The sequence below is a fragment of the Ovis aries genome, chromosome 1 (genome assembly GCF_016772045.2).
Source record: "Ovis aries strain OAR_USU_Benz2616 breed Rambouillet chromosome 1, ARS-UI_Ramb_v3.0, whole genome shotgun sequence".
Lineage (NCBI taxonomy): Eukaryota > Metazoa > Chordata > Mammalia > Artiodactyla > Bovidae > Ovis > Ovis aries.
The window spans coordinates 217,861,254-217,877,076 of NC_056054.1; positions in this window are offsets into that span (position 1 = coordinate 217,861,254).

The following is a 15,823-nucleotide window of genomic DNA, read 5'->3' on the forward strand; positions in this document are numbered from 1 at the left end:
AGAACTAGGAATCCAGCAGTAAACAAAATGTGTAGTTTAAAACCTCATGGTTAATGGGAGCATTAAATAAAAAATAAACAAATATGTACATGACGTCTCGGAACTTCCCTGCAAGTCCGATGGTTAAGACTTCATGCTTGCACTGCAGGGGGCCCAAGTTCCATCCCAGGGAATTAAGATCCCACATGCCGTGTGGCGTGGCAAAAACAAAACAAAACAAAAATCCATAGTATCAAGAGCATTGAAACGTCATGAGAAAAGTAAAGGGGGACAAGGGAAAGAAAGTGATGAGAAGGGAGAAGGCCATGTTGGGTAAGGTGGTGCGGTGTGAGCTCTGAGGAGATACTTAAGCTGAGTCCCAGTTAAGTGAGGAGGTGAGATCTGTGTAAAAGGCTTTCCCAGCTGGGGAAGTAACAAGTGTGAGGAGAAAAAGCAAGGAGGCCAGTGTGGCTGCAACAAAGGGAGCAAGAGAACACCCAGGGCTCTCTTCTGAGTGTTACGGGCACTGAATGATTTGAGCAGGACAGTGACGTGATCTGATGTACATTAATAATTGCAAAAGCTTACTCAGCTGTGTGGAGAGTAGATTACAGAGGGGCAAGAACATAAGCAGGGTGACCTGTCAGCCTATGACAGTGGTACCGAGATGCTGGTGGCTTGGCTTAGGTGCAAAGTATCCGACTGATGTAGTTGGTATTTTGATAATCCACTCCAGCACTCTTGCCTGGAAAATCCCATGGACGGAGGAGCCTGATAGGCTACAGTCCATGGGGTCGCAAAAGAGTCGGACACGACTGAGTGACTTCACTTCATGTTAGTGTTGCAGCGATAAGGTTATGTGTGTGTGTGTGTGTGTGTATATATGCTGCTGCTAAGTCGCTTCAGTTATGTCTGACTGTGTGCGACCCCAGAGATGGCAGCCCACCAGGCTCCCCTGTCCCTGGGATTCTCCAGGCAAGAACACTAGAGTGGGTTGCCATTTCCTTCTCCAATGTATGAAAGTGAAAAGTGAAAGTGAAGTCACTCAGTCGTGTCCAACTCTTCACGACCTCATGGACTGCAGCCTACCAGGCTCCCCCATCCATGGGATTTCCCAGGCAAGAGTACTGGAGTGGGGTGTCATTGCCTTCTCCATATATATATTTAACTTTTATTGAGATATAATTGATTTACAATGTTGTCTTAGTCTCAGGTGTACAGCAAAGTGATTCAGCTCTGATGAAGTTTTTTTTTTTTAATTCTCTATGTCTGTTTCTCCTTTGAAAGTGAAAGTGAAGTCGCTCAGTCGTGTCCGACTCTTTGCAACCTGGGGACTGTAGCCCACCAAGCTCCTTCATCCATGGGATTCTCCAGGCAAGAATACTGGAGTGGGTTGTCATTTCCTTCTCCAGGGGATCTTCCTGACCCAGGGATCAAACCCAGGTCTCCCACATTGCAGGCAGATACTTTAACCTCTGCACCACCAGGGAAGCTGCCCTGTAAAAAAGTTTTTCAGTGCCATTCTTCTAGATTCCGTATATACGTCTTAAAATACAATATTTATCTTTCTCTTTATGAACTCCCTTCACTCTGTATAATAGGTTTTAGTTTCATCCACCTCATCAGAACTGACTCAAGTGCATTCCTTTTTATGGCTGAGTAATATTCCATCGTGTATATGTACCACAACTTCTTTACTCATTCATCTGTTGATGGACATCTAGGTTGCTTCCATGTTCTAGCTATTTTAAATAGTGCTGCAATGAACAAAGGGATACATGTGTCTTTTTCAATTTTGGTTTCCTCAGGGTATATGCCTACAAGTGGAATTGCTAGGTCATATGATGGTGACTGCAACCATGAAATTAAAAGATGCTTACTCTTTGGAAGAAAAGTTATGACCAACCTAGATAGCATGTTGAAAAGCAGAGACATTACTTTGCCAACAAATGTCCGTCTAGTCAAGGCTATGGTTTTTCCAGTGGTCATGTATGGATGCGAAAGTTGGACTGTGAAGAAAGCTAAGCACCCAAGAATTGATGCTTTTGAACTGTGGTGTTGCAGAAGACTCTTGAGAGTCCCTTGGACTGCAAGGAGATCCAACCAGTCCATTCTAAAGGAGATCAGCCCTGGGTGTTCTTTGGAAGGAATGATGCTAAAGCTGAAACTCCAGTACTTTGGCCACCTCATGTGAAGAGTTTTGACTCATTGGGAAAGACTCTGATGTTGGGAGGGATTGGGGGCAGGAGGAGAAGGGGATGACAGAGGATGAGATGGCTGGATGGCATCACTGAGTTGATGGACATGAGTCTGAGTGAACTCCGGGAGTTGGTGATGGACAGGGAGGCCTGGCGTGCTGCGATTCATGGGGTCGTGAAGAGTCAGACACAACTGAGAGACTGAACTGAACTGAACTGAACTGGTGGTGGTTTTATTCCTAGTTTTTTAAGGAATCTCCATACCGTCTTCCATAGTGGCTGTATCAATTTACATTGCCACCAACAGTGCAAGAGTGTTCCCTTTTCTCCACACCCTCTCTAGCATTTATTGTTTATAGACTTTTTGATGAGGGCCATTCTGAGGTGATATCTCATTGTAGTTTTGGTTTGCATTTCTCTAATAATGAGCAGTGTTGAGCATCTTTTCATGTGTTTGTTAGTCATCTGTATATCTTCTTTGGAGAAATGTCTGATTTTTTTCCCCACTTTTTGATTGGGTTGTTTTCCTGGCATTGAGTTGTATGAGCTGCTTGTATGTTTTGGACATTAATCCTTTGCCAGTTGTTTCATTTGCTATTATTTTCTCCCATTCTGAGGGTTGTCTTTTCACCTTGCTTATAGTTTCCTTTGCTGTGCAAAAGCTTTTGAGTTTAATCAGGTCCCATTTGTTTACTTCTGTTTTTATTTCTGTTACTCTAGGAGGTGGGCCATAGAGGATCTTGCTTTGATTTATGTCATCAAGTGTGTTCTGCCTATGTTTTCCTCTTAAGAGTTTTATTGTTTCTGGTCTTACATTTAGGTCTTTAATCCATTTTGAGTTTATCTTTGTGTATGGTGTTAGGAAGTGTTCTAATTTCATTCTTTTACATGTAGCTGTCCAGTTTTCCCAGCACCATTTATTGAAGAGGCTGTCTTTGCCCCATTGTATATTCTTGCCTCCTTTGTGAAAAATAAGGTACCCATAGGTGCATGGGTTTATTTCTGGGCTTTCTATCTTGTTGCATTGGTCTATGTTTCTGTTTTTGTGCTAGTACCATACTGTCTTGATGGCTGTAGCTTTGTAGTATAACCTGAAGTCAGGAAGGTTGATTTTTCCAACTCCATTCTTCTTTCTCAAGACTGCTTTGGCTATTCGGGGTCTTTTGTGTTTCCATATGAATTGTGGAAGTTTTTGTTCTAGTTCTGTGAAAAATGCCATTGGTAATTTGATAGGGAGTACATTGAATCTGTAGATTGCATTTGGTAGTATACTCATTTTCACAATATTGATTCTTCCTACTCAGGAACATGGAATATCTCTCTATCTGTTTATTTTGTCTTTGATTTCTTCCATTAGTGTCTTATAATTTTCTGTGTACAGTTCTTTTGTCTCCTTAGGTAGGTTTATTCCTAGATATTTAATTCTTTTTGTCGCAATGGTGAATAGGATTGATTCCTTAATTTCCCTTTCTGATTTTCATTGTTAGTATATAGAAATGCAAGTGATTTCTGTGTATTGATTTTGTATCCTGTGACTTTGCTAAATTCACTGATTAGCTCTATCTAGTAATTTTCTGATACTATCTTTAGGGTTTTCTATTTAGAGTATCATGTCATCTGCAAACAGTAAGAGCTTTACTTCTTCTTTTCCCATCTGGGTTCCTTTTATTTCTTTTTCTTCTCTGATTGCTGTAGCTAGGACTTCCAAAACTATGTTGAATAATAGTGGTGAAAGTGGACACCCTTGTCTTGTTCCTGATCTTAGGGGGAATGCTTTCAGTTTTTCACCAATGAGAATAATGTTTGCTGTAGGCTTAGTTTATATGACCTTTACTATGTTGAGGAAGGTTCCTTCTATGACCATTTTTCAAACTGTTTTAAACATAAATGGGTGTTGAATTTTGTTAAAGCCTTTTTCTGCATCTATTAAGTTGTCATTGGAGAAGACAATGGCACTCCACTCCAGTACACTTGCCTGGAGAATCCCATGGATGGAGGAGCCTGGCAGGCTGAAGTTCATGGGGTCGCTAAGAGTTGGACACAACTGAGCGATTTCATTTTCACTTTTCTCTCTCATGCATTGGAGAAGGATATGGCAACCCACTCTAGTGTTCTTGCCTGGAGAATCCCAGGAACAGGGAAGCCTGGTTGGCTTCCGTCTATGGGGTCGCACAGAGTTGGACACGATTGAAGCAACTTACCAGCAGCAGCAGCAGCAGCATTGAGTTGTCATATGGTTTTCATCTTTCAATTTGTTACTATGGTCTATCACACTGATTGACTTGCATATATTGAAGAATCCTTGCATTCTTGGAATAAACCTAACTTGATCATGGTGTATGAGCTTTTTGATGTGTTGCTGAATTCTGTTTGCTAAAATTTGGTTGAGGATTTTTGCATCTATGTTCATCAGTGATATTGGCCTGTAGTTTTCCTTTTTTGTGTTGTCTTTTGTTTTGGTATCAGGGTGATGGTGGCCTCATAGAATGAGTTTGGAAGTGTTCCTTCCTCTGCAATTTTTTTGAAAGAGTTTTAGAAGGATATGCATTAACTCTTCTCTAAATGTTTGATAGAATTCTGTGAAGCCATCTGGTCCTGGGCTTTTGTTTTTGGAGAGATTTTTGATCACAGCTTCAATTTCATGCTTGCAATTGGGTTGTTCATAATTTCTATTTCTTCCTGGTTTAGTCTTGGAAGATTGAACTTTTCTAAGAATCTGTCCATTTCTCCCAGGTTATCCATGTTATTGCCACATAGTTGTTCATAATAGTCTCTTATAATCCTTTGTATTTCTGCATTGTCTGTTGTAACCTCTACTTTTTCATTTCTAATTTTGTTGATTTGATTCTTCTCTCTTTTTTTCTTGATGAGTCTAGCTAAAGGTTTGTCAATTTTGTTTATCTTCTCAAAAAGAACCAGCTTTTAGTTTTATTCATCTTTACTATTGTTTCTTTCATTTCTTTTTAATTTATTTCTGCTTGGATCTTTATGATTTCTTTCCTTCTACTAATTTTGGGGTCTTTTGTTCTTCTTTTTCGGTTGTTTTAGGTGTAAAGTTAAGTTGTCTATTTGATGTTTTTCTTGGTTCTTGAGGTAGGGTTGTATTGCTACAAACTTCCCTCTTAGAACTGCTTTTGCTGCATCCCATAGGTTTTGAGTTGACATGTTTTCATTGTCATTTGTTTCTAGAAATATTTTAATCTCCCTTTTGATTCCTTTAGTAACCTGTTGGTTATTTAGAAAAGCATTATTTTATCCATGTATTTGTGTTTCTTCCAGTTTTTTTTTCTTGTAATTAATATCTAGTCTCATAGCATTGTGGTTGGAGAAGATGCTTGATACAATTTCAATTTTATTCAATTTACTGAGGTTTGATTTATGACCCAAGATTTTGGTCTATCCTGGAGAATGTTCCATGTGCACTTGAGAAGAAGGTGTATTCTTCTGCATTTGGATGGAATGTCCTGAAAATATCAAAGAGATCCATCTCATCTAATGTATTATTTAAGACTTGTGTTTCCTTATTAACTTTCTGTTTTGATGATCTGGCCATTACTGTGAGTGGGGTGTTAAAGTCTCCTCCTATGATTGTGTTACTGCCAATTTCTCCTTTTATGTCTGTTAGTGTTTGTCTTATGTATTGAGGTGCTCCTATGTTGGGTGCATGCTGCTGCTGCTGCTAAGTCGCTTCAGTCGTGTCCAACTCTATGTGACCCCATAGACAGCAGCCCACCAGGCTCCCCCGTCCCTGGGATTCTCCAGGCAAGAACACTAGAGTGGGTTGCCATTTCCTTCTCCAATGCATGAACATGAAAAGTGAAAGTGAAGTCACGCAGTCGTGTCTGACTCTTCGTGACCCCATGGAATTCAGCCTACCAGGTTCCTCCATCAGTGGGATTTTCCAGGCAAGAGTACTGGAGTAGGGTGCCATCGATGCACTTCGATGTTGGGTGCATAGATATTTGCAATTGTTATCTCTTCCTCTTGGATTGATCCCTTGATTATTATGTAGTGTCCTTCCTTACTCTTATAATCTTCTTTACTTTAAGGTCTATTTTGTCTGATATGAGGATTGCTACTCCAGCTTTCTTTTGCTTCCCTTTTGCATGGAATATATATTTCCTCTCACATTCAGTCTATATGTGTCTTGAGGTCTGAAGTGTGTTTCTTGTAGACAGCATATATATGGGTCTTCTTTTTGTATCTATTCAATCATTCTGTGTTTTTTGGTTGAAGCATTTAATCCATTTACATTTAAAATAATTAGTGATATATATATTCCTATTGCCATTTTCTTAATTGTTTGGGGCTGATTTTGTAGATCTTTTTTATTCTCTTGTATTTCTTGACTATATAAGCCCTTTAACATTTGCTGTAAAGCTGGTTTGGTAGTACTGAATTCTCTTAACTTTTGCTTGTCTGAAAAGCTTTTTATTTCTTCATCAATTTTGAATGAGATCCTTGCCAGGTACAGTAACCTTGGTTGTAGACTTTTCCCTTTCAGTACTTTAAATATATCCTGCCATTCCCTTCTGGCCTGCAGAGTTTCTGCTGAAACACCAGCTGTTAAGTGTATGAGGTTTGCATTGTATGCTACTTGTTGCTTCTTCGTTGCCGCTTTTAATATTGTTTCTTTGTGTTTAGTCTTTGCTAGTTTGATTAGTATATGTCTTGGTATGTTTCTCCTTGGATTTATCCTGTATGGGACTCTTTGTGCCTCTTGGACCTGATTGACTATTTCCTTCTCCATGTTGGAGAAATTTTCAACTATAATCTCTTCAATAATTTTCTCATACTCTTTCTTTTTCTCTTCTTCTTCTGGGACCTGTATAATTTGAATGTTGGTGCATTTGATATTGTCCCAGAGGTTTCTGAGACTATCCTCAGTTATTTTCATTCTTTTTACTTTATTCTGCTCTTCAAAAGTTATTTCCACCATTTTATCTTCCAGCTCACTGATTTGTTCTTCTGCTTCAGATATCCTGCTATTGATTCCTTCTAGAGTTTTTAAAATTTCAGTAATTGTGTTGTTTGTCTCTGTATGTTTATTCTTTAATTGTCCTAGGTCTTTGTTAACTGATTCTTGCATTTTCTCCATTTTGTTTTCAAGATTTTTTATCATCTTTACTATCATTATTCTGAATTCTTTTTCAGGTAGTTTGCCTATTTCCTGTTCATTTATTTGAATTTCTGTGTTTCTAGTTTGTTCCTTCATTTGTATAATATTTCTCTTTCCTTTTCATTATTTTTTTTAAATTTATTGTGTTTGAGATCTCCTTTCGCCAGGCTTCAAAGTTGAATTCTTTCTTCCTTTTGGTTTCTGCCTTCCTAAGGTTGGTCCAGTGGTTTGTGTAAGCTTTGAATAAGGTGAGATTTGTGCTGAGCTTTTGTTTGTTTTTCCTCTAATGGGCAAAGCTAAGTGAGCTGGTAATCCTGTCTGCTGATGATTAGGTTTGTATTTTTGTTTCCTTCGTTGTTTACATGAGGCATCCTACACAGGATGATACTGGTGGTTGGGTGATGCCAGGTCTTGTATTCAAGTGGTTTCCTATGCATGAGTTCTCACTATTTGATACTCCCTAGGGTTAGTTCTTTGGTAGTCTAGGGTCTTGGAGTAAGTGCTCCCACTTCAAAGGCTCGGGGCTTGATCTCTTATAGCTCTATGGGTGGGAAGTCCATTACAGGTCTCATTGGCTAAAAATACCATGTCAGCAGTTCTGTGTTCCTTTCTGAAGGCTATCTTTAAAGACAGCAATGTTGCACATCTATGACCCTGCCTCTCTAGCCTGCTCCAGTAAAGGCTATATTTTGAAGATGGAGCTGATGACATTGCCAGAGGTCACACAGCTAGTTAGTGGCAAAATCAGGATTCAAATCTAAGTTTGTCTAACTCTACCACTCTACTTATAAAAACTCTTTCAAGCTGCCACAATGCTAAGCAAATACAGCATAAAAGCTGGGAAAAAGAATGGAAATGAAAGTCAATAGCTGCTTCAAATGCTTATCAAGTACCTACATGCTTCAAGTAAGGCTTTTTGGCACAAAGTAGACAACTCCAGGATTGGGTAGATAGGAAACCAGAGTTCAAATTCTGCTTTTACTATGGATTCTTCCCCATTGGGGCACGTGATAGCTAATGTCCCTTCAAACTTTAAAGTTCCCTTTCTCTACGACTTATCATCTAGGCAAATATAGAGAACTAAGAACAGTGTCGCCCATAGGTATACAAGATAAGATTGATAGCATTGATTAATACACCAATTATTGTAAGAATAGATGAGAGGTGGCAGGACTAGACTCTTTTCTCAGTTTCAATACTATTTGCTTTATTCACTAAAGTATTTGGTTTTAGGGTATTACTTTCAAGGAAGAGCTAGAACAAGTCCATATATTGTGCCATTCCAGTCTACTAGAATGTAGGATGTACTAGAATTTTAGGCTTTATTCATGCAAATATTGAAGCATTCAGTCCCACAACAAGCATTTAAAACCTACTGAGTATTTAGTCAAGTCCAGGTGAAGGAAGATCTTGATAAAAATTTCAAAAAGTAAAAGAGGAACTTCCCTGGTGGCCCAGTGATTAAGAATTCAAGTGCCAGTGCAAGGGACATGGGTTTGATTCCTGGTCCAGGCAGATTCTTCATGCCACAGGGCAACAAAGCCTGTGTGTTACAACTATTGAGCCTGCGTGCTCTAGAGATCATGCTCTGCAACAAGAGAAGCCACTGCAATAAGCCCACACTCCCACAGAGAGTAGGGCCTGCTCACCACAACTAGAAAAAGCCTGTATACAACAATCGAGACTCAGAGCAGGAAAAAATAAATAAATAAATAAAGTTTTAAAAATAGGACTTTTTTAGACTTTACATTTGGGTTTTTAAGATTGTATCACAATCCTGAAGGTGTTGTTCCTCTTTTTTTCACATTATAAAACTAAAACTTTCAGTACTTTACATTCAGGTCTGTACCAGTGTTCAAATCTGAGTCGGTCCATCTTCTGTCTCATATTAGGAAAGCAATCATAGTGTAGTTGGGGTGTTGGACAGTGTATATGCCATGTTAACTACAGAGGAAGGGCCCAGCACAAGGTGATCAGTGATTTAGAACATGGGTCAGCATCCTTTTTCTGCCAAGTGAACCATTATAGTGTTTATTGTAATTGCTCACCTCTGCCGTTGCAACACAAAAGTTGCTGTAGACAGTACGTAAATGAATGAGCATTGCTGTGTTCCAATAAGGCCTTATTTATGGATACTGAAACACAAATTTCACATAATTCTCACTTGTCACAAAATATTATTCTTCCTTTCATATTTTTTTTTCTATTGTTAGAAAACGTAAAAACCATTCTTAGCTTGACAGCTGTATAAAAACAAGCAGCAGGTTGGGTTTGGCCCATAGGCTTGTGTTAGTCAGTCTGGGCTGCTATGATACATGCCATAGTCTGAGCAGTTTAAACAACAAACAATTCTTTCTCACAGTTCCAGAGAGTGGGAAGTCCAGGTTCAAGGTGCTGGCAGGTTCAATGTGGTGTGTGGTGAGAAACTTCTTCCTGGTTTGCAGACAATGGCCACCTTGTTGCTGTATCCTCACGTGGTGGAAAGAGATCACCTCTCTCATCTTCTTCCAAGAGCACTAAATCCCATTTATAGAGGTTCAACTCTGATGACCTACTTACCTCCCAAAGTCTCCAAATGTTATCACACTGGGGGTTATGGCTTCAACATTTGAATGTTGGGGGAACACAAGAATTCAGTCTATAGCAATTTGTGAGGGGACCTCCAGCATTCCTGAAGTGGTTGGTGATTGCTCTTCTCTGTAGGCCAGTGGGACCTGCAGCCACTGAACCGAGAAACCTAAATGAAATAGGAGTAATTGGATCTTAGTATAGCAGGGGCCAAGCGGCAGCACACCACTGCCAAAGACAAAGATGGGCATGGTCACTGTGGCGGACAGCAGAATCAGAGCAGCAAGCAGAACGGTCTGACTTGCGTGGAACTGAGTCATTGGCTAGTTGATCATGGTATTCCTAGAAGTGAAATAGACAGAAACCCCACTAAATTCCTACTGAAACAGTATCAGTAGAAAAGTTCTAGGTCAAGTAAAGAGAAGTCTAACCCGAATCATAAAAAGAGAGTCATATCCCTTCCAACATTTCCCAGACTTGAGACAGTTTACAGACCTCAGAATCCCTCAGGTAAAGGGGAGGCTACATCCCCCAGAGAAATGACACTGGTACGCCATCAAAATGTATACAGAAAATTTTTCTCCAGACTTCACCAAAGGGACTTCAAATCTTTTTAGTAGGGAAACCGTGCACTGAGAAAAAATAAAACAATCAGACCACTTGGGAAATAATGGACGCTGGCTCTGAACTGAATTCCAGGAGATCAAACATCACTGTGGTACACTATCTTGGGAGGGGCTTATGGAAGTCAGGTGATTGATTGAGTTTTATCTCAAGTCTGTCTCACAGCGGGGACACTGGCTCCCCAAGCCCATTCTGTGATTATCCTCCAGTCCTGGAATTAATAATTAGAATAGATACACTGAGCACCTCACAGAGTCCCCACATTGGTTCCCTGACCTGCGGAATGAGGGCTAGTATGGTGGGAAAGATCAAGTGGAAGCCTCTAGAACTGCTTCTACTTAGGAAAATAGTAAACCAAAAGCAATACTGAATTTCTGGAGGAACTGCAGAGATCACTGCCACCACACTTCCATTCAACAGGCCTGTTTGACCTGTGCAGAAGGCAGATTTTGGAGAATGACAGTGGATTATTGTAAGCTAAACCAGGTGGTAACTCCAATTGCAGTCGCTCTGCCAGATGTGGTTTTATTGGTTGAGCAAATTAATACATCCCCTGGTACCTGACATGCAGCTATCAATCTGACAAATGTTTTTTCCTTGATACCTATTAGCAAAGACCACCAGAAGCAATTTGTTTTCAGCTGGAAAGGCCAGCAGTACATCTTTACAGTCCTACATCAGGGCTAAATCAATTCTCCAGCCTGTGTCATAACCTGCTTGCAAGAATCTAAAAAAAATATTTTTATGTATTTATTTATTTGGCTGTGCCAGGTCTTGTTGCCAGGATCTTCTATCTTTATTGCAGCATGTGGGATCTAGTTCCCTGATCAGGATCGAACCTGGACCCCCTGTATTGGGAGCACATAATATTAACCACTGGACGACCAGGGAAGTCCTGAGTCCACAGTTCACAAGAATCTTGATCACCTTTTTCTTCCACATCATATCACATTGGTCTTTTACATTGATGACACCATGCTGATTGGATGTAGTGAGCAAAAAGTAGCAACAACTCTAGACTTGTTGGTAAGACATTTGTGTGACAGGGGCTGGAAAATAATTCAGTGACAAAAATTCAGTGACATTTCTTCTTTTATGTCAGTGAAATTTCTAGGAGGTCCAGTGGTGTGGACCATGTTGAGATATCCCTTCTAAAGTGAAGGATAAAATGTTGCATCTGCTCCCCACCCTTAACCCTCTGTGGCTCAGAGGTAAAGAATCCGTCTGCAATGCAGGAACCGCAGGGGACATAGTACAATCCCTGGGAAGATCCCTTGGAGGAGGGCATGGCAACCCACTCCAGTCTTCTTGCCTGGAGAATCCGATGGACAGAGGCGCCTGGAGGGCTACAGTCCATGGGATTGCTAAGAGTTAGACACAATTGAAGCAAGCCTTCAGCAGGCCCCTATGGGTAAATCACAGCCCAGGCTGTGATTAGGATTTTGGAACAAAGCTCTATCATCCTCTGCAGATAGCTGCCCTTTGAGAAATAGCTTTTGGCCTGCTCCTTGACCTTTGTTGTTGGTTCAGTTGCTGAGTGGTGTCTGATTCTTTGTGACCCCATGAACTGCAGCACACCAGACTTCTCTGTCCTTCACTATCTCCCAGAGTTGGCTCAAACTTATGTCCATTGAGTCAGTGATGCCATCCAACCATTTCATCCTCTGTCTCCACCTTCTCCTCCTGCCTTCAATCTTTCCTAGCATCAGGATCTTTTCTAATGAGTCAGCTCTTCACATCAGGTGGCTGAAGTATTGGAGCTTCAGCTTTAGCATCAGTCCTTCCCATGAATATTCAGGGTTGATTTTCTTTGAGATTGACTGGCTTGATCTCCCTGCTGTCTAAGGGACTCTCAAGAATCTTCTCCAGCACCACAGTTCAAGAGTTTAAATTCTTCGGGGCTCAGCCTTGTTACGGTCCAACTCTCACATCCATACATGACTACTGGAAAAACCATAGCTTTGACTATACAGACCTTTGTTGGCAAAGTGATGTCTCTGCTTTTCAACATGCTGTCTATATTTGTCATAGGTAGTCTTCCAAGGAGCAAGTGTCTATTAATTTCGTGGCTGCAGTCACCATCCACAGTGATTTTGGAACCCAAGAAAATGAAATCTGACACTGTTTCCACATTTTCCCTATCTATTTGCCATGAAGTGATAGGAGTGGAGGCAATGATCTTAGTTTTTTGAACATTGAGTTTTAAGCCAGCTTTTTCAGTCTCCTTTTTCATCTCCATCAAGAAGCTCTTTAGTTCCTCTTCATTTTATGCCATTAAAGTGGAATCATCTGCACGTCTACAGTTATTGATATTTCTCCCAGCAATCTAGATTCCAGCTTGTGATTCATCCAGCCCGGCATTTCGCATGATATAAGTTAAATAAGCAGGGTGACAATATAAACCTTGATATACTCCTTTCCCAGTTTTGAACCAGTCTGTTGTTCCATGTCTGCTTCTAACTGTTGCTTCTTGTCCTGTACACAGTTTTCTCAGGCGGTAGGAAGATGGTCTGGTATTTCCATCTCTTTAAGAATATTCCACAGTTTGTTGTGATCCACACAGTCAAAGGCTTTAGCATAGTCAATGAAGCAGAAGATGTTTTTCTGGAATTTCCTTGCTTTTTCTATGATCCAGCATATGTTGGCAATTTGATCTCTGGTTCGTCTGTCTTTTTTAAATCTAGCTTGTACATTTGGAAGTTCTCAGTTCACATACTGCTGAAGCCTGGTTTGAAGAATTTATTTGACCTTAGTAGAGACTGATCACTTAATTATGGGTCACCAAATTACCATGGAATTTGAGCTGCCCATTATGAACTGAGTATCATCTTGTCTGTTAGGCCGTAAAGCTGAATGTGCATAGCAATATCCTACCCATCAAATGGAGTGGATTATACATGATAGTGAGACAGGCTGGGACTTGGGACCCTTTGCTGCAGTGCTGCATTGCTCACACTTGGACACACATCTCCTCAAGCCACAAAACACAAAGAAACTGTGTGGGACTATAAAAACCTGATTGCCACACTTTTGAAGAGCCTGGAGCAATAACAGGGTGTCGGAAGAAAAGTCACACCCTTGCATACAACACCACCTAAGCGATAGGCAAACCACCTAAGCCCTTGACCCCTGAATACACCCCTGCTGCTGCTGGGGAATAAGCTTGCCCCTGTCACAGGGAGCAAGTAAAAGCAAGGGAATCTGTTGATTGTTCTCACTTACCCCTGCTGCAGCAGGGGCCCCAGTATAGCCTCGCCTGACTTTCTTTTCTGGCCTCTAGTCAATTTCTATTGATTGAGGAAGGCCAAGAACCCTGGTCAGTACAACAGGGCTGGACAGGTGTTGAAGCCACAAGTGAGTTACACGAAGTGGGCTGAATTCCATGGTCCCCAGTTCTGCTCCTCTGCCTTCTCTCTCCATCATGTGAGGATACAGTGAGAAGGTGGCTGCCTGCAACCAGGAAGAGGGACCTCACCAGATACTGAATCTGCTTGCACCTTGACCCTGGACTTCCCAGCCTCCAGGACTGTGGGAAAAAAAGTTCATTTAAGCCATCAAGTGCATGGTCTCTGCCATAACAGCCCAAACTAAGACAGAAATAGTAGTTGGCCAATGCTCGATCTAGTGTTCAGACCAGCACTGTCCAATAGAACTTTCTGTAATAATAGAAATGTTTTATATTTGCATGGTACCATACAGTTGCCACTAGCCACATATATCTATTGAGCACTTGATGTGTGACTAGTACAACTAAGGAAACAAAATTTTAATCTATCCCTCCTTTTCATTCCTGGAGACTTTTTTTTACCATTTCTCTAGGGATTAATAGAGTTTTCCAATTAGTTTCCAGGTCTCCAGTTTCATTTTCCTCCAAAGCATCCTTGCTAGAGGGATTTTTCTAAAATTATATAGGATGCTAGCACTTCCCCATAGCAACACTTCCTGGAAACTTTAGAAACTTTCAAGTTCTATTAGCAAGACACATAAATCTTTTCCATAGGAAATCACAAAGAGGTAAAACACCTTCCTCTGTTTCATCAGATAAGTGATGGTAAGTTTCTTGAGATAGTCTTGCATCATACTTTGTCTTCTCTAACATTTCACACAGTGGCTTTCTGAATGATGCAGTGAAGAAAACTTGACTTTGGCCATGGAAAGCCTAAGTTAGAACCCCAATTCTGGAACTCCATTCTAGCAGTTACCATAGTCATTTAATCACCTTGACCTCACTATATTTCTGTGATAAATGAAAATGATAATTGTGAAGATCAAATGAGTTTGTGGAAATCCTCTGCCTTCAGTAATAGGCTAGACAAATACTAGTTGTTGTTATAATAAATGTTGGGTTTGAAATGTTTCTAAAAAAGTAGTACTGGGAATTCTCTGGTGGTCTAGTGGTTAGGACTTGGTCCTTTCACTTCTGGGGCCCAGGTTTGATCCCTGGTTGGAGAACTAAGATCCTGCAAGCCACTGGGTGTGGCAAAAAAAAAAAAAAAAAGCAGTACTGGCCTGACTTTATCCAATATGTATTATGACTTTTAAGGCCAATCTGCGTGAGATAACAATATAGATACAGGCCTTGGATATTCAAAGAAAGAAGGATGAAAAGGAACAATTTTGGCACATTTATTCCAAACATTCCTTTGGATTATGCATTTTCATGTTTAGCTCTGAGACTGCTTTTTTAAAAAATTAAAAACTTTTAATTTATTTGGCTGCACTAGGTCTTAGCTGCAGCATGCGTGATATTCACTTGTGGTATGCAAACTTAGCTGCTCTACGTGGGATCTAGTTCCCAGACCAGGGATTAAACCTGGACTGCCTGCATTATGAGTGCAGACTCTCAGTCCTTGGACCACCAGGGAAGTCCTTAAGACTGCTTTCTTCAGTTTTGTTTTGATGAATGAAAATTTCAGCGATACCAGTAGACGGTCAACTTGTTTCTTGACCACACAGCAGGCAGGATCTTAATTCTGCTGTGATGAGGGACTGAAGCCACACCCCCTGTACTGGAAGTGCAGTCTTAACCACTAGACTGCCAGGGAAGTCTCAACAGTTGATTCTTGGGAATTATATGGCAATGGCATCATCTGCTGCTGCTGCTAAGTCACTTCAGTCGTGTCCAACTCTGTGTGACCCCACAGACAGCAACCCACCAGGCTCCCCCGCCCCTGGGATTTTCCAGGCAAGAACACTGGAGTGGGTTGCCATTTCCTTCTCCAATGCATGAAAATGAAAAGAGAAAGCGAAGTCGCTCAGTCGTGTCTCACTCTTAGCGACCCCATGGACTGCAGCCTACCAGGCTCCTCCATCCATGGGATTTTCTAGGCCAGGG